The sequence below is a fragment of the Schistocerca nitens genome, chromosome 3 (assembly GCF_023898315.1).
Source record: "Schistocerca nitens isolate TAMUIC-IGC-003100 chromosome 3, iqSchNite1.1, whole genome shotgun sequence".
In the NCBI taxonomy this organism is placed as follows: Eukaryota; Metazoa; Arthropoda; class Insecta; order Orthoptera; family Acrididae; genus Schistocerca; species Schistocerca nitens.
In genome coordinates this window covers 224,179,707-224,198,538 of record NC_064616.1, presented here as the reverse complement: position 1 = coordinate 224,198,538, position 18,832 = coordinate 224,179,707, and the positions used below count along the sequence as shown (strand labels likewise).

Here is an 18,832-nt window from a genome sequence, read left to right as displayed (position 1 = left end):
GAGTTGCTCCTCGAACACTCTTCTGAAATTCAACACTTCCGCTAGCCACCAAACTCCCCAGACATGAACATTATTGAGCATATCTGGGATGCCTTGCAACGTGCTGTTCAGAAGAGATCTCCACCCCCTCGTACTCTTACGGATTTATGCACAGCTCTGTAGGATTCATGGTGTCAATTCCCTCCAACATTACTTCAGTCTTGTCCATGCCACGCCGTGTTGCGGCATTTCTGCGTACTCGTGGGGGCCCTACACGATATTAGGCAGGTGTGCCAAATTCTTTAGCTCCTCAATTTATGTCAAATACTAAAGTCAACAATCCCTTGGCGGTGTAAAAAATTTAACCTTCTCAGTCAATGCAGTCAAAAACACAGAAATTGATGTCACATATTTTGATACTCGCAAACTCACTCATCAAAACGTTGGGCCTGGTGGTTTAGCGGGCAGGCTCCTTTCGTCAGTGCAGCGGTGTGGACACGCCGCCTGTGTGCCTCGCGAGGAGTGATTGCTCACCTGTGTTTACGTCCTATCGGCAGCCACGTGCGCGTCGCCTTCGCTTACATAACAACATGGCGAATCAGTTTACGTTCTGCACCGACTTTGGCCGACCCAATGCCTTTGAGGTGGAACAATTTCTATGCAACGACGCCAAGATACTGGTAACCGACATTATAGGCATCCATATCTTGACTGTTACTAGCACACTCTATGTCAAGGTCGTTAACGACACTGCGTGTGACCAGATCATCAGAGAAGCGGGTCGTGGCCTCCAATTTTGCCACTCTGGTAGCTACGTGGCTAATTTCAGCGTGGACCACGCCGAATTAGGCATGAGTTAACTTTTGAATTACTGGCCAAGGAAGTTGTTGCGGTGCTCCGTCCATACAGCACCTTGCACAACCACATTGCAGAGAAACTGACATAATTCAAGATATACCCCGTCCTGAGCGGAGTCCGGCAGATTGGCCTGTGCAGCCAGGTCCACGTGCAATCGTACCTCCAAATTGGTGGATGCCGCGCCATTATAATGTATGACGGCACACCCAGGACATGTTCTGGGTGCAACAAAGAGGGAGATCTCAGTTCTGAGAGCGTACAGTGCAGGATTATTAACCTCCCAGCTACATCCCATTCGTACCAACCATAATGCTGGTGATGTACATGGTGACCCTGACACCTCTCGCCACCTCACACCATCACCCGCTTACGTTGTTCAACCGATCGCGCCGTCCCCACAGACATCGCATGGGCAATCCATTGACCCGACTGGGCGCCGATCCTCCGCCACAAACGACGCCACAGCCGACTGACGAAATGGCCAATGACTCCGAGATAGCCGGCCGAAGTGGCCGTGCGGTTAAAGGCGCTGCAGTCTGGAACCGCAAGACCGCTACGGTCGCAGGTTCGAATCCTGCCTCGGGCATGGATGTTTGTGATGTCCTTAGGTTAGTTAGGTTTAACTATAGTTCAATTCTTTTATCTTGGCGGCTCGCGCATGCCCGCCTAGACGCGGGAGATTGCTGCGTTGCCAGTTGCACACGACTCACGCGCCAAGAGAAGCAGCGCCATAGTATAGCATAGTTCGCAAGCTTACGTTTAGGGGGGAGCGCGCAGTTCATGAAGTAAAGCCACCACGGCCGCATTAACCCTTTCGCTGCTACAAAGACGTGCTCCCTGCATTCCGCGCTGTGGGCGATTTTGTCACTGCACTGCTCGCCTGTGCAGACACATTGTGTTCCGACTGCTTTGACACTCTTTATCATTCGATTCCACAGAAACTATTTGGCTCAAAAATTAGATTTTTACCTATCTTCTTGACTGATACCTTCCCCCCATAAATGACTTAATTTTGTTTCGATGTTCAACGCAGTTATTATGCAGCATTAAATATAGTAAGCCATTGCACGAAATTTTGAAGAGTTTGCAGAGGTAAAGTCCATAGAGTATACTTTCCGGATGGTCGATTTTAGTTGCCACAATGTTGAGAATGAAATGTGGACAAGATACCTATATATTTCATTTAATTTAAGTACCACATAAGTGTCGTATGTAATATTCAGAAATATTCCACCTTTCGCGACTGTAACAAAAGTTTTACTTACACTGGGCACGTTTGGCTTTATTTTAAAGCACCTAAAAGGAAGTAGACAAAATACATTAAACAAAACTGTGGACTTACAAAAACATTAGGACTTGAATATACCGTCTGTCAGTGAAGTGCTCAGAGCTATGTCATATATAATTTTGTGTGTGGCACACACAAACAGCATTTATTTGCTAAAACACTGATGAGCCAACACAAACGTTGAATATTGTGCTACCGCAGCACAAAACTACGAAAGGTGACTTGGCAATGGAGGACACAAAATACAGTCCTCTTATGATGCTTCAAGAGAGAGAAACGCATCTAGTCTAAATAAGTCGCTTATTACAGTTGCAGAAGAGGGATATATTTCAATACCATTGGTAAAACTGCGACTGTGGAACAAAAACAAGAAATAGAACATGAATACCATTGTGTATGTGCCACACCTTTTCACCTTTCACTTTAAAATAAAGCCAAACGCGCCCTGTGTAAATAAAACTTTTATTACAGTCGCGAAAGACGGAATATTTCTCAATATTACATACGACACCTATGTGGTACTTAAATTAAATGAGATATTGTTATACAGTAAATATTATATGAAATTTAGGTATCTTGTCCACATTTCATTCTCAACATTGTGGCAACTAAAATCGACCATATGGAAAGTATACGCTATGGACTTTTACCTCTGCAAACTCTTCAAAATTTCGTGCAATGGTTTACTACATTTAATGCTACACATCAAAACAAAATTAAGTCATTTATGGGGGGAAGGTATCAGTCAAGAAGACTTTACAAATCAAATTTTTTGGCCAAATAGTTTTTGTGAAATCGAATGATAAGTGTGTCAAAGCAGTGGGAACACCATGTGTCTGCACAGGCGAGAAGTGCAGTGATGACAAAATCGCGCACAGCGCGGAATGCGGGGAGCACGTGTCTGCAGCAGCGAAAAAGTTAATGAAGAGGCAAAGCACTAGAAATTTCATTCAAACGAATAAAAATCGTGAAGTATGGCACTCCAATATTGTTTTTAAATAAAAATATAAAGCACCGCACGAGGTTTGAACTCGTAACCTTTCACTAGGCAGCCCAACACCTTAACCATTCCACTACATCGGCTCATCGAACAGTGTAACTCCATAAGGACTCTAACACCCCACGCAACTACTTATAAACACTGTTGGTATGACTATGAATTACTCACGCTTCGTCGAAGTACAATAGGAAATAAACAATTACCGCTGTTCTTTATTGCGAAAAAGCAGTTCGTGAGATTCAAACAAACACCTTTCCTTGCTATCGCCTGAATTAGGAGTCTTATTGCTTGTTTGGTTTAATTAATTAATAGAATATGAAGCAATTGGTATAAAGAATGCTTTTTCCAAACTTTCTATAAAAGAAAGTCTGCTATCAAGACACTGCTTTTGTTCTATTACTGTATTTATGACTGAACGTTTCTAAAACTGAAGAGACTCGTCCGTGCTCTGCACTGCATTCGAGATCTGGCAACGTCGTTCTCTGTTCATTGGCTGACTGTGTTTTCTGACGTCAGATGCGCAGAACGAACCTAAACTCGGCCGCCAAGATATATGACGCGCACTTTAGTTCTAAGTTCTAGGGTACTAATGACCTCAGCAGTTGAGTCCCATAGTGCTCAGAGCCATTTGAACCATTTTGAACTCCGAGATACAAATCGAGTCGTTCACCATGTGGACAGAGGCCTTCATGCTGGAGCAACACAGTTCCTCGCCGTCATCTGATACAGAAGGCTCACGTGCGGAAACAGCGTTTCCTGAGACACTGCAAGTGGAGACGCAGGACAATTTCAGAACAAGGATATACACATTCAGTAGAAGACGACGAACATGCCCGTCAGGACGGCGCACATCAAAATATGATAGCCGACTGCGACAGAATTGGGCCAGCATAGTCGACTGGGATGTCCCAGGCCGTCACTCTGGCAAACCACACGGCCCTTGTTATTCAAGATGAAACACCCACCTCCTTACTAGTACCACAGGCATACCTCCCAGGGCCGAATGAACACATGGATGACAAGTATGCGCCCACGACTACAGCCTGGATTGACGAGGACAACACACAAGACCCGACACTAGGGAGGCAGAGTCAGTGTTAGCCCCTTAGATATGTTACATTCGGCCGCATCACAAAAGATCAGTGTGGCGATGTGATTTGATGGGTCCCACACTCGTTCAACGACATGGTTGACACCCTACACTTGTGGTCTGCCGGCAAACATATAGGGTTGTGATGACTAACATGAATCGTATGTGAAATGCTCCAAGTGTCAGATGTCAACATCACTTTGTTGCAGGAAGTAAGGCTAGACACACTGCCCAAAGTTTACAGATTCGCTGCCAATAAATTCACATGTGATCCAGTCGGCCATCTACACTCCTGGAAATGGAAAAAATAACACATTGACACCGGTGTGTCAGACCCACCATACTTGCTCCGGACACTGCGAGAGGGCTGTACAAGCAATGATCACACGCACGGCACAGCGGACACACCAGGAACCGCGGTGTTGGCCGTCGAATGGCGCTAGCTGCGCAGCATTTGTGCACCGCCGCCGTCAGTGTCAGCCAGTTTGCCGTGGCATACGGAGCTCCATCGCAGCCTTTAAAACTGGTAGCATGCCGCGACAGCGTGGACGTGAACCGTATGTGCAGTTGACGGACTTTGAGCGAGGGCGTATAGTGGGCATGCGGGAGGCCGGGTGGACGTACCGCCGAATTGTTCAACACGTGGGGCGTGAGGTCTCCACAGTACATCGATGTTGTCGCCAGTGGTCGGCGGAAGGTGCACGTGCCCGTCGACCTGGGACCGGACCGCAGCGACGCACGGATGCACGCCAAGACCGTAGGATCCTACGCAGTGCCGTAGGGGACCGCACCGCCACTTCCCAGCAAATTAGGGACACTGTTGCTCCTGGGGTATCGGCGAGGACCATTCGCAACCGTCTCCATGAAGCTGGGCTACGGTCCCGCACACCGTTAGGCCGTCTTCCGCTCACGCCCCAACATCGTGCAGCCCGCCTCCAGTGGTGTCGCGACAGGCGTGAATGGAGGGACGAATGGAGACGTGTCGTCTTCAGCGATGAGAGTCGCTTCTGCCTTGGTGCCAATGATGGTCGTATGCGTGTTTGGCGCCGTGCAGGTGAGCGCCACAATCAGGACTGCATACGACCGAGGCAGACAGGGCCAACACCCGGCATCATGGTGTGGGGAGCGATCTCCTACACTGGCCGTACACCACTGGTGATCGTCGAGGGGACACTGAATAGTGCACGGTACATCCAAACCGTCATCGAACCCATCGTTCTACCATTCCTAGACCGGCAAGGGAACTTGCTGTTCCAACAGGACAATGCACGCCCGCATGTATCCCGTGCCACCCAACGTGCTCTAGAAGGTGTAAGTCAACTACCCTGGCCAGCAAGATCTCCGGATCTGTCCCCCATTGAGCATGTTTGGGACTGGATGAAGCGTCGTCTCACGCGGTCTGCACGTCCAGCACGAACGCTGGTCCAACTGAGGCGCCAGGTGGAAATGGCATGGCAAGCCGTTCCACAGGACTACATCCAGCATCTCTACGATCGTCTCCATGGGAGAATAGCAGCCTGCATTGCTGCGAAAGGTGGATATACACTGTACTAGTGCCGACATTGTGCATGCTCTGTTGCCTGTGTCTATGTGCCTGTGGTTCTGTCAGTGTGATCATGTGATGTATCTGACCCCAGGAATGTGTCAATAAAGTTTCCCCTTCCTGGGACAATGAATTCACGGTGTTCTTATTTCAATTTCCAGGAGTGTATGTTCGTGGCAGCCTTTCCGTATCTGACATGACTCTACTCGCCTCCACCATCCCTGGTGGCTCTCACAAATTTGGGAATGTGCATCATTAACTTATATGCCCTGTCAGGCACAACTGGGCTCGAAGACCAGGTGCCACACTACACTCCTTGTCAAGAAATTGGTTTGGTGGTGCCCAGTGTGCGATTTGCAGGGGGGGATGGGGGGGATTTCCCCCCCTCTGCATCAGACCATCACCTCCTCTGGTTTTAGTTTATGCATCCCAACCTGGGATGTTTAGTTCCCAAGCACTGTAGTAAAACTTTACATATAATTTAAATTTGTGGAGCCGAACACTGAAAGTTTTTAATAAGTCTTACTATTAATACTGTTAATATGTTTCAGTTTTCTATCATCAGAATAAGTACAGCTTTTCACAAATGTGCCTCTACTTCTTGAATTCCCCTCGTATACCTGTATGTAGATGATTTTGTAAATAAGCTTTATCTATAATGTACTTTTAAAGATAAAACAAGGGATGGCTTTTCTGATAGTGCATACGCGTGAATAGTGAGTTTCGGCATTAACATCTATTTATAAATAGCTGTTTAACCATGCGTAACGCCACAGTCCAAGCTAGTAACATATATAATTCTACTAACCCCCTAAGACATCCCCCCCCACTGGTAAAAGCACAAATCGCACCTTGGTGGTGCCTGACCTACGTCTCTCTGATACGTGGGAAAAGGTGCATGGCGACTGCCCCAGACGCACCTTTCTCACACCAGTCACTCAACCGGAATTCGGGGGGGGGGGGGGGGGGGGAGACAGCGGTCTGCGTCACGAATTCCAAGCAAATACACAAAAAATAACTCAGAAAGGGTTCGAACAACTACTTTAATGCACAGACATGCATTTGTAATCTGTTCATCGTTTATGGGCCAAACAAGAGGATAACATCACGGAAACAATGATCAGGCTACTTAGTATATAATAGAGCATTCACATTTCAAGGAGGAAACTTATGAAGACACAGACTTCCTCGTTGTCCATATGTGCGGCATATCTTTCTTGTTGACGAAAGTAATATCCCGCTTTACCTCTTCTTAAATCTCAAATGAAATGAATGCCATGTGGAATCGAATATTTGTTGATTGCTTCTCTTCTTGCTTCCATCCATACTAACAGATTTCTTCATTCTCGTGGTAATCATGACATTCTATATGTATGCTGCAAAAGATTGCACGTGGACACATTCGACATCGAGGTGCAAAGTGTTTGATATCTTACATTACATTCAATTAAAATAAGCTTTCGATGTATTTTTACTTCGTTTGTATTTTGAGATGATTATGAACGTTACGGAAAATCATCTCACATGCTTTGTGCTGAATGAGAAACACTGAATCATCCGTTTTGCTTTCCCTGCGTTGTAATGATATAATGTCGGCGTCAACAGCCTTCTTCCACGCCGGAAGCTGAAACTTAACTCATTCTGGATTAATGATAATTGAATGCCTCAAATGTATACATAGCCCACAAGGCGACGTCAGAAACTATCAGGGGAGAACGCCGCATAAAAACCAAACGTGCGCGCGCCTCTCCCCTCTGAAGAACCGTATCAGACAATCACGACAAGCATTTCGCTAAAGATCTGTCTCGTAAGAGAGCTGAGAATTGGCAGCGTAGTAACAAGTATTTGTCAACTCTGTGAGAGTGCATTTACTTCCGGGTGTGACCCGGCATTACGTCGCTAAATTCACTTGGAATTCGTTTTTCACATCGAAGACTCATACGATATAATCCACTGTAAGATGAGACACTTAGAAAGTATATTTAATTTCTGGACTCCAAGAACGGCATTCTTCACATAAGTAACAACTGTTTGTGTGTTTAATGCTGCGTTTTGAGGCTCAGGCAATATCGCAATGACTATAGTCCGCCTGTTGCCGCCAGTGTGTCGTTAGCTCAGCGATTCCATTATGGTGGTGGTGGTGGTGGTGGTGGTGGTTAGTGTTTAACGTCCCGTCGACAACGAGGTCATTAGAGACGGAGCGCAAGCTCGGGTTAGGGAAGGATTGGGAAGGAAATCGGCCGTGCCCTTTCAAAGGAACCATCCCGGCATTTGCCTGAAACGATTTAGGGAAATCACGGAAAACCTAAATCAGGATGGCTGGAGACGGGATTGAACCGTCGTCCTCCCGAATGCGAGTCCAGTGAGCTAACCACTGCGCCACCTCGCTCGGTGATTCCATTATGGGTTGCGATGCTGGTGCTATATGAAATGGCAGTTCCAATCTCGGTGAAGGCCGCTGAACACAACGTTTTATTTTCCATTTTAACTAATGGAGTTGCAAACTGCTAAATCTGAAGAATGCCTTTACACATAAATCTCCTTGAAATTTCGACTTAGTAAATTATGTTAATATCATGGATGTCTGCTTTGCAAATGCCACGGTGCTTCATTGTAAAATAGTTTCTGAAAAGATTCAAACCTACTGTCAACGATTCGAATTTGAGCTTTGTTCGTCATGTGGGTCTAACATGTCAGGAGGTTGTTTATCAAGCGAATATTTTGATAAATATAGTTCCTCTCTTCTAAATTTTGCAATAGCAGAACTGTATCCGGGTGTGTAGGGTGCCGAGTGGTGGCTATTCACTTGCTCGGATCACAGAGCTATGATCCGCATTGTGTTCCTCCTGCATCAGATGGTCTGGTGTTGCCGTGTACTGTAAAATATGAACATGTCTGATCTACAAGACGAGGACTACTGTCAGCGTTTAGCCACAGCACAGACACCTTGTGAACGCCGTTTTTCATTATACCCTTCCACACTGTTGTGGTAGCTCCACTGCTCCAAACCGACGAGCCAATGCATGCCAGTCTAGTATAGGAAGGAAGCAGCCGAGTGCCACCGTCACACCACGGACCACTATTACACCATACTGCATGAAATCGACATCCAACCCCCATACCACGATAACCAATAGGAATGACACAGAACAGAGGTGAAGATACTACCACTGATACACTGCAAGCTACAAAGTGTGATTGTGAGAACCCAGCGACGTGACGAGGCGGGCGACGAACCACCTTCCACGTACCACACCGTCGCTGAACCCAGTCGCCGCCGGCGGCAGCTCATCACGACTCTTACCACACAGGACGGCCAACAGGTTACCACCCATGTGGCCGTCGTCGACGTCAAATGGTTCAAATGGCTCTGAGCACTATGGGACTTAACATCTGAGGTCATCAGTCACCTAGAACTTAGAACTACTTAAACCTAACTAACCAAAGGACATCATACACATTCAAGCCCGAGGCAGGATTCGAACCTGCGACCGTAGCGGTCGCGCGGTTCCAGACTAAAGCGCCTAGAACCGCTCGGCCACAGCGACCAGCTCGTCGACGTCTTCGTGGAACATTACCCTCACTTCTACGATAGTAGGAACGTCGACAAAGAGGCGACTGAAGACGTGTTACGAGATTTGACGCGTGCCCTAGACAATATGGCGGCAACAGCACTGACAGAGAACATCAAACCGGATGATGTCAATGTGGCACTAGACAAAGGAGCGGTGAAAAATCCCCAGGACAAGACAGTCTGTCAACTGAATTTCATCGAACATTTCGCGACTTAATGATGCCGCGGCGGGTCGATATGGGCCGGTAATTGACTTCGGTGTACCGCACCATCCACTTACCATGTTATACGCGGACCATATCGGCAATGCGCATACGGACCATACTATCGCCTATCCTTTCCCTGGAGTAGACACTACAAAGCCCCCCCCCCCCATTTCCTTACGTCAGTGGAACACTCCAGTGACGCGCACACAGTATGCAGCCCAGTTCTTTAGTTCCACACCACAACATTGAATTCTAAATAACACCCCTTACTATATTCCTGTGTATCCGGCTATTTACTTTCCTGCTGATCAACGCTGCTCGCCAAAAGGTGACGAGGACACCGTGACCATGCCTCGTATTTTCAACCCCTGCCCCTCTGTCTCCCAAACCCGCTTTGTTCTATTTTGTAAATAAAAAAAGAAAGGCGGTAAAGCACGTGCCGGGATCAAATCTCGGTCGGACCATAGATTTTTCCGTCTTCGGTTTAACGTAGCCTTCGCCTCTCAACGATGTGAAAAGTCGCCAGAAAAGACACGTGGTTCAGCCGGCCGCTGTGACCGAGCGGTTCTAGGCGCTTTAGTCCGGAACCGCGCTGCTGTTACAGTCGCAGCTAAAGTGCATTTACTTCCGGGTGTGACCCGGCATTACGTCGCTAAATTCACTTGGAATTCGTTTTTCACATCGAAGACTCATACGATATAATCCACTGTAAGATGAGACACTTAGAAAGTATATTTAATTTCTGGACTCCAAGAACGGCATTCTTCACATAAGTAACAACTGGTTGTGTGTTTAATGTTGCGTTTTTAGGCTCAGGCAATATCGCAATGACTATAGTCATCCTGCCTCGAGCATGGATGTGTGTGATATCCTTAGGTTAGTTAGGTTTAAGTAATTCTAAGTTTAGGGGACTGATGACCTCAGATATTAAGTCCCATAGTGCTTAGAGCCATTTGAACCATTTGAACACGTGGTTCACATTCCACATTAAATTGGAGGTCCCCTTTCCCCAACTCTATAACGGATAGGTTAGGGAAACGCAAATAGCCGAAGTGGCGTCCAAGTGTAAGACTTATACCAGGCGTCTCGGACATGTGAAATATTAATCATCATTACGTACATACATAATTAAGTGCTAACGACTTTGGCGCAGTGGTAAAACCAGTTCCCGTCAAATTACCGAAGTTAAGCGCTATCGGGCGTGGCTAGCACATGGATGGGTCTTCCGAGCGCTGTTGGCAAAGCAACGTGCACCCAGTCCTTGTGAGGCAAACTGAGGAGCCTCTTAATTGAGAAGTAGCTGTTCCGGCCACGGAAACAGACAACGGCCGGGAGAGCTGTGTGCTCACCATATGCCCGTCTATATCCGCATCCAGTGACACCTATGAGCCGAGGATGACACGGCGGTCGGTCGGTACCGTTGGGCCTTCCGAGGCCTGTTCGGACGGGGACAGACAGATAGAGATAATGGAGTTTGTCCGGAAATCTCAGAGCGCGAATCCTACTAGCACTTATTATTTAACACGGAAAATAATTTTCTTGTGATCACCCGACATTACTTCCACGGTAAACATCTCTGTCCACGATAACCGGCAGTTCTCTCCCAAGAATTTCTCCACTGAAATGCAAACTGGCTAGATCTCTAAGAACGTGTTCCGTTTAGCGTTAGTTTTTCAGTATCTATACTTTAGCCAAACTACTCCATCGAAAAAAGAACGCTCTGAGCCACAAAAGACAAACACTATCAAGAACTAACAAAGATTATTTAGTGTGGTGTCAAGCATCCGGCAATTGTCTGAGAAGTCTGATTCAAACCTCGCGCCCTTCTGTTGCAGAAACGATTCATTCAGCGTGATCAGTGAGTGCTCTATCAGATGGACCTAGCAAAAAAATGTTCAAATGTGTGTGAAATCTTATGGGACTTAACTGCTAAGGTCATCAGTCCCTAAGCTTACACACTACTTAACCTAAATTATCCTAAGGACAAACACCCATGCCCGAGGGAGGACTCGAACCTCCGCCGGGAGCAGCCGCATAGTCCATGACTGCAGCGACTAAGACCGCTCGGCTAATCCCGCGCGGCTGGATCTAGCAGTTCGTGTTGTATGGTATAGCTGCAACAAACTATAAATAAAAACGCGTGAAGTTTCGTTTTCTACCTCAGCAACGCGGTTAAATCGTCTCGTTTTTTACGCGACGGTATAGGGAGCAAAGCCTCCAAACATCCTGGCGGAAATGAGCAGATCGATGGTTATTGATCCTTGATTCAGGATACCTGCATCGTTTCTCGCAGAAGGCTACACATGCCGTAAAGGAAATTCCCAAATCTAATAAGCACATGCGCACTGAGTGATTGGGAAGAGCTCAGCAAAGAGCGGTAACAAGCAAATGATAATGTTGAGCTAGTAGGTACGGGCAATGGAGACGTTTACACACAGAGGGATGATTTACTTACTGGCATGGTTTCGGTTGGAAGTCGTCAACTGTAGGCTATTGCTACTAAGTGTTAGAGAAAAAAAAGGCGAGGCGTAAGAATGTGTTGTCTTTCCCCATCGTGAAAGCTCCCTGAACAATGACGTCCTATTCAACGACCACTACATCATTAGGAAAGTTTTTCTGGTATCACATCGGTGGACCCAAACCCTCAGAATGGCGTTGCACCAGCTTCTAAGACCGTATCCATACCGGTGAAGATCATCTCACTCTCACAGGAAGAAAACAGCTGCGTTTCTAAAAGACTTCTACGCGGTTGGACAATGTAACACGAGACAGAGTAAATGTATAGTAAGCTCAGTGTAGTTATTGTGAGCAGTCACATTTTGTTATTTTTAAACAGTGAAGTACGACGGTTGGAACTGGTCGTAGGTTGTGTTCCAGAAATGAACAGCATAGACACAGAAGTGATGACACTTTCTGCAGGACCCAACCATCACTTTGCAGGACAATGCTCAAGCACGTACAGTGCAAGCTGTTACTGATTTGTTAGACTGATGGGGCTGCTAAGAGCTATACCACCTACTGCTCTCCCCTGACTTACGCCCTCGTAAGTTCAACTCGATTTCTAAATTGAAGGACACACTTCACGGCATTCGCTTCTGAACTGCTACAAATTCGTCGGGTAATAGGCCGTGCCGCTCGAACTTTCAACACAACTGGCACTGCTAAAAGTATCCTACGACTTCCACATCGCTGGCAACGGGTTATACACAAGGTCAGTAAAACCTTGAAACACGTATCTATTTTGTACGAGCTGTAAAAAATAGTTGCCACTATTAAAGTTCCAACCCTCGTTCATACAGACTGCCGAGGTACCAGTTGCTCCAGAAATACCAGGTCCTCATTCTTATGTACAATGACCGGTTTGGTTAATGTTACAGAATAAATTCTAGTATCTAGTTTTAAGGTGTTAGGTGGTGGGTTCCTGGACGGATTATTGTAATACACACAACAAATATGTTCAACCTACATTAGGTTAAAAACTTTAGTTTGTAACAACAATAAGTGCATAAACTGGTGCTGTTGAATGATGAGCTGCGACTTAGCCGGCAGAGAGTCTCGCCACACCCCTGATAAAACTTTACAATTCTGCCACTACCGTGAAGAAACACGGGTATGGTGGCGTCATTATTTACGTCTGTAGCAGCGTTATGTTAGGAGCACGTACACTAATGATTTGTTTCCTAGGTTTGCTGCAATGGATGCTATCTGTATGGATGTCATTCTTTAGTGACATCCTTTTAGTTTTGAATCTGGACCATTGTTCCATCTGTTCGATGTTAATTTTCGGACACGAAGGTTTAGCTGCAACATAACGGCACCGAGCATCTAGAATGGCCAGTTCGATTCTAGGACGTCAATACTTCTGTAGCCTTATCGATACCACCAAGGACCATCGTTGACCTCCAGAGGGCACTTGTCTATGAATGGAAAGCATTGGCACAAACTACGCTGGACGCCTGATCTACTATACAGGGAGATTTTGTGTAACTAGTATTGCCATACAAAGGCATTACACCCCTAGCTAACGTTCTGTATGCCACCAGTGAAAGTACACGGCACACGGTAGGTGCCATCCCTGACCAGTTTTCCAGTGCATCTGGAATCCGTAGCACTGTGTCATATCTCATAAAATGGTTCAAATTGCTGTGAGCTCTATGGGACTTAACATCTGAGGTCGTCAGTCCTCTAGAACTTAGAAACACTTAAACCTAACTAACCTAAGGACATCACACACATCCATGCCTGAGGCAGGATTCGAACCTGCGACCGTAGCGGTCGCCCGGTTCCAGACTGAACCGCCTAGAACTGCTCGTCCACATCGGCCGGCGTCATATCTCATAGCATTGGCTGCTCACTTTTCAATGCATACCTTACTGCCGTAGATTTTTGTTGTTTCGCGGCTCTCTAACCTACAAAGTACGGACTTAACACGAAAAATAATAGGTCTCTTTTGTGATTTTGACCTGTTTACTATTGAACACACATCAGACTCAATATAGTTTTTTAAGGGAAAGGGAGAAGAAAAAACAAAAAGTAACAGAAAATAAAGGAGAAAATACAAATAATCAGTGCGCCCTACGAAAGTCAATTATTGACACAAAATTACACGAAATCTCTATCCTCTAGCAAGACTGAACAACCAACTATCATGAGAGAGAGTGCTACATTAAGAGTGTTTGGGTACTACGTTGTTCGCACTCAAGCGTGATTTGTCAATGACAGGTAAATCAGATCATCACCACTTAAATATCTGGTTATTTTGCTCTGCAGGTGTACCCCGTGTGCACGTGATATTCTGGTTTGTGATGCTCTAAAAGCATTAATAACTTCAGAGTTCTAATAAAGTAAGTAAGCACTGTTGATCGCATAGATGCAATGAAATGTGATTGAACAAGAAAGCTAAGAAGTATGTAAGATAGAAACAATAGGCGGAACGCAGGTCCGGGTACGCACTTACGACGGACTGTCAACTTTCACCTAACCAAGTTCTATATTTTTACAAAATATCTGGAAAAATACAAAATACTGGAAATACTGGAAAATTTGGATTTACAAAATATCAAGTAAAAATCTGATTCAGTTGCGAGTAATTTCTTAATTTATTCCACGACTGGTTTCGGAGCATGAAGCTTTATCTTTCGTCGGTGCCACCAAATAATTATGGGATCATAAGTGTGTGGTGGTCGGGCCAATCAGACATGGGGGAGGGGGGGGGGGGAGTGTACACTCACGTCAAACAAACGCATGGGAGCGCAGGACCAACAACCACAACGCCTGCCTGGAGAGCACGACACGGAGTGATACCCAATGACTGATATTTGGTGGAACCTGAAGATGAAGCTTTATGTTTCGAAACCTACCGCGGAATAAATTAAGAAATTACTGGAAAATTTGGATTTTTATTCTACAAATCCAGATTTTTAATCAATTGCTGCCTGTCTTTCCTAATCGCATACATCTATTATTTCATTTACATAGCAACAATTTCATGGCTAAAATATTCGATCATCAACGGATCCAGGTTAACATACTTAAAACGACGAAGAATGGATCATCAAGCAGAAACTCCGTCACAACACACGGCATGCCACAATAACAACTGTTATGAAGCATATCAGCCGCCTCACCTCTTCCACCCACGTCCACATTACCAATCTACTGTTCCAACAGTACACATATGTACGAATGTGACTAGGTTAAGTTTTTAGGGGAAATTTCAATACAAAATTCATTCGTTGAGGACACTGGATTCAGGCAATGTTCTCGGGTAAATTTGTCCGGTGACCGGCCATCAGCGACCTCTGAGCAGACTCTTCGTTTCTTCATTTTCCATTACGGTTTCTTCTGTATCACTGCATCACAATAGATTCATTATCCTCGAAACTTTGCTACTTTCCAAGTCATTGTTCCATTTTGGGGAGAGTTTTAAATTCCGATGACTGAAGTTTATATCCTGATTCTGCCATGCCGTTCAGCTTTTCAGAACTTTCCCTGAATTAACTACAAACACACAGCTCGATAGTTACAAAATTCATTCGCTGAGGACACTGGATTCAGGCAATGTTCTCGGGTAAATTTGTCCGGCGACCGGCCATCAGCGACCTCTGAGCAGACTCTTCGTTTCTTCATTTTCCATTACGGTTTCTTCTGTATCACTGCATCACAATAGATTCATTATCCTCGAAACTTTGCTACTTTCCAAGTCATTGTTCCATTTTAGGGAGAGTTTTAAATTCCGATGACTGAAGTTTATATCCTGATTCTGCCATGCCGTTCAGCTTTTCAGAACTTTCCCTGAATTAACTACAAACACACAGCTCGATAATTACGGACAAGGTCATCGCTAATTCTTTGTCTGTGTCTTGTTATCACTCGGGTCTTCGCCTCTAATGACCTCGTTGTCAACAGGATATCAAATCGTAATAAACAAGCCGAAAGGAAATATCCACATAACGTGCGCTGCAGCCATACTCAGTCATCCTATATACAACGATCGTTACTCCTGAAAGATTCTACAGCTATGAGAACACAGTCATTGAAATATAGACTTTATTCTAACGGGTTGTGGAGCCAGAGGACCTCCGTTATTGAATATATTATCGGGTCGAGCGCTAAATGTCGTTTATGTATCACATTCAGAATTTAATAAATAATTAGGCAGCTCCAACTGCTATGTAGAGCTTTATTTACTCCACTGTCGGTTTCACCTTTTTTTACGTTAATCGCAAGTTTTTCTGAAACTGCCACTCAAACGATAGATGGATATATTTATATGGTTGAAGACGAAAAAACAAGGCTTACATAATACATATTTATGTAATTGAATGTTCTCATGCTGAGAAATTAGAAGGAGCGATCTGTTTTACCTGGTAAAAACTTTCTAAAGCCAACACTGCATAAATATTTCTTCATTTACAAATAATAGATTTCGACAGACTTTTCTGTCATATTCGGAGCTTCAAAACTTTATGTTATACCATGTGTTCATTTTGAATTGGACCTCACGTCAAGAGGTCCAATTCAGAATTAACACATTTTATAACATTAATTTTTGAAGACATGAAGATGACAGAAAAGTCGTCGAAATCGGGCGTTTGTAAATGAAGAAATATTTATGCAATCTTGGCTTTAGAAAGTTTTTATATGTTTATGTACAGACAAACTATAAAACTTACAGCGACGAAATAATATTCAAAAGCCATAAGTACAAGTCTGGTAGCTTTAAAATCTTGCTTGTCTCACGATGTGAGAATACGATCATCTAAGGACTGTATAATTCATTACATTATAATTCTTCTTGGGTTAACAGAGATTTATGTTTCGACATATTCGAATCAGCCTCTTACTTATACAATATGCAAATTCGAATGTGTCAAAACATAAATCTCTGTAAACCCCAAGAATAAGTGTCATGTAATAAACTATACAGTCTTGAGATGGCCATATTCTCATATCATTGGACAAGCAAGATTTTAACTCTACCAGACTGTACTTCAAGCTTTTGGGAATTACTTTGCCACTGTAAATTTTACAGTCTGTCTGCACATAAACATAAGTAATCCTTGTTTTTTTTTATCTTCAAGCATATACACCTATACATCGATCGCGTGTATGGCAGTTTCAGATACATTTGAAAATGGCTTAACAAAAATGCCACAACCGGTATTGGACTAAATAAAGTTGTACAGAGCAACCGGAGCGGCCTTTTCATTAATTAAACAAACAGTTGCGGAGCATATGGAGAAACTAACATTCAGAAAGCTTTCCTCAGACATCTAGATGAGTTCTAGGTTTGTAAACTGGTTCAGCTGGACGTAAGAGTCTGATAAACACAATAAATATAAAGAAATGATTTTGCTATTGAATCATGCTATTCTCCAACGAACAACTTTATACCTCCTTTCCAGTCATTGTGCTATTCCAAAATTAACATCATCATTACTCGAGCATTCGTTATAGACTACAGCAGAAAGAGATGATAACACAAGGCAGAGCTCAGAAAGAAAAAAAAAATAGTAAAGTAATATGATATCTGACTCAGTGTTTCATTTCATCAAAACTTATTCTGTTTTTCTTATCAGCACAGCCATTGGGGGAGGGGGGGGGGATAAATACCTGGTGTAGTTCTGACGTCATCCAAAATACTATAAAATGAGGTTAGGGTTTTAGTTGCCGTTATCCATAAGGCCAACAGCAACGGAGGGTAATCTCTGAAAGGACAAGGATGGGGAAGGAAATTGGCAGTGCCTTAATCACTTTGGGAATACTAAGAAAACTTACATCTAGATGTGAGGATTGGGATTTGAACACCGCTCCTTACAAGTTCTAGTGCCTTAACCATTGGACCACATGGCTTAAGTAAAACACGAGCCTGTTTTGGTCTTCCTCATAATCATCAAAATTTCATACAGCAGTTCCTTCATTGTAATTCGCGAACAAGAACTAATTGTTAACCGACGTATACTGGGAAACCGTTGAAATGTGTGACTTGGCAGAAGCTACAGTTGGTTGACGTAACCATCGAGAAGACGAAAATTATTATTTCGTGTTTGCTCTTCTTGTGTTAATATTCTCTATTGTTTCTTTTCCTTTGTACAAAGATGTTACTTCACAGAATTGGGAATAACATCGTTACTCCCTTTACAATTTTAAATGCCCAATAAAAGGAGGAGAAAGGATCCTTACTGTTAAAATAGCTGGCACGACTAATAGCTACGACAACGTCCCGAATGATTCCGCCAGTATTGTGTGTCCCTGTAAATCCACAACGAGAAACTACTTATCGATTTCAGTTGAAGGTTCATTTTTCCCCCGGAGGATCTGAATTAAAAAAAGACTGTTGTTCAAGCATCCATAGCAGACGCACAGATACTGCGACTAAATCAATGTGAACACGTAAGTCACAGAAATTAGGAAGTGTTTGCCGTCGTAAAGAAAGTAAAGTTTAACAATTAAAATACTAGGCTAATGACCGTCGGTCGCCACAAATGCAATGAAATGCCGTTTACGTGTGAACAATGGATTACATACTGAAATGAAATTCTTGTGCAGATTACAGTTGCTTACCGAGCCGGGAATAACGTAAGCTCGGAATAGAATTTATTGAATTACGAGGGCGAGGGCATCATTTCTTGCACTGGCACACAGAAGGGGTTAATATTATTAAAAAAAATTATTTGTTATAATGTAAACTGCGCAAAAATTCAGTGTCAGTTCAATACAGCAAACAATTTTAATTGACAAGGGTTTTTTAAGCAGTTGTGTCACATGTGTTCCGATGAAAATTGGTAATCT

General features: G+C 44.2%; 1 protein-coding gene across 4 annotated transcripts in view; it reads right to left on the bottom strand.

Moving 5' to 3' along the window:
* LOC126248185 (transcription factor CP2) overlaps positions 1-18,832 on the bottom strand; it is a 916,521-nt gene that overhangs the window by 312,870 nt on the left and 584,819 nt on the right. The window lies entirely within an intron of this gene.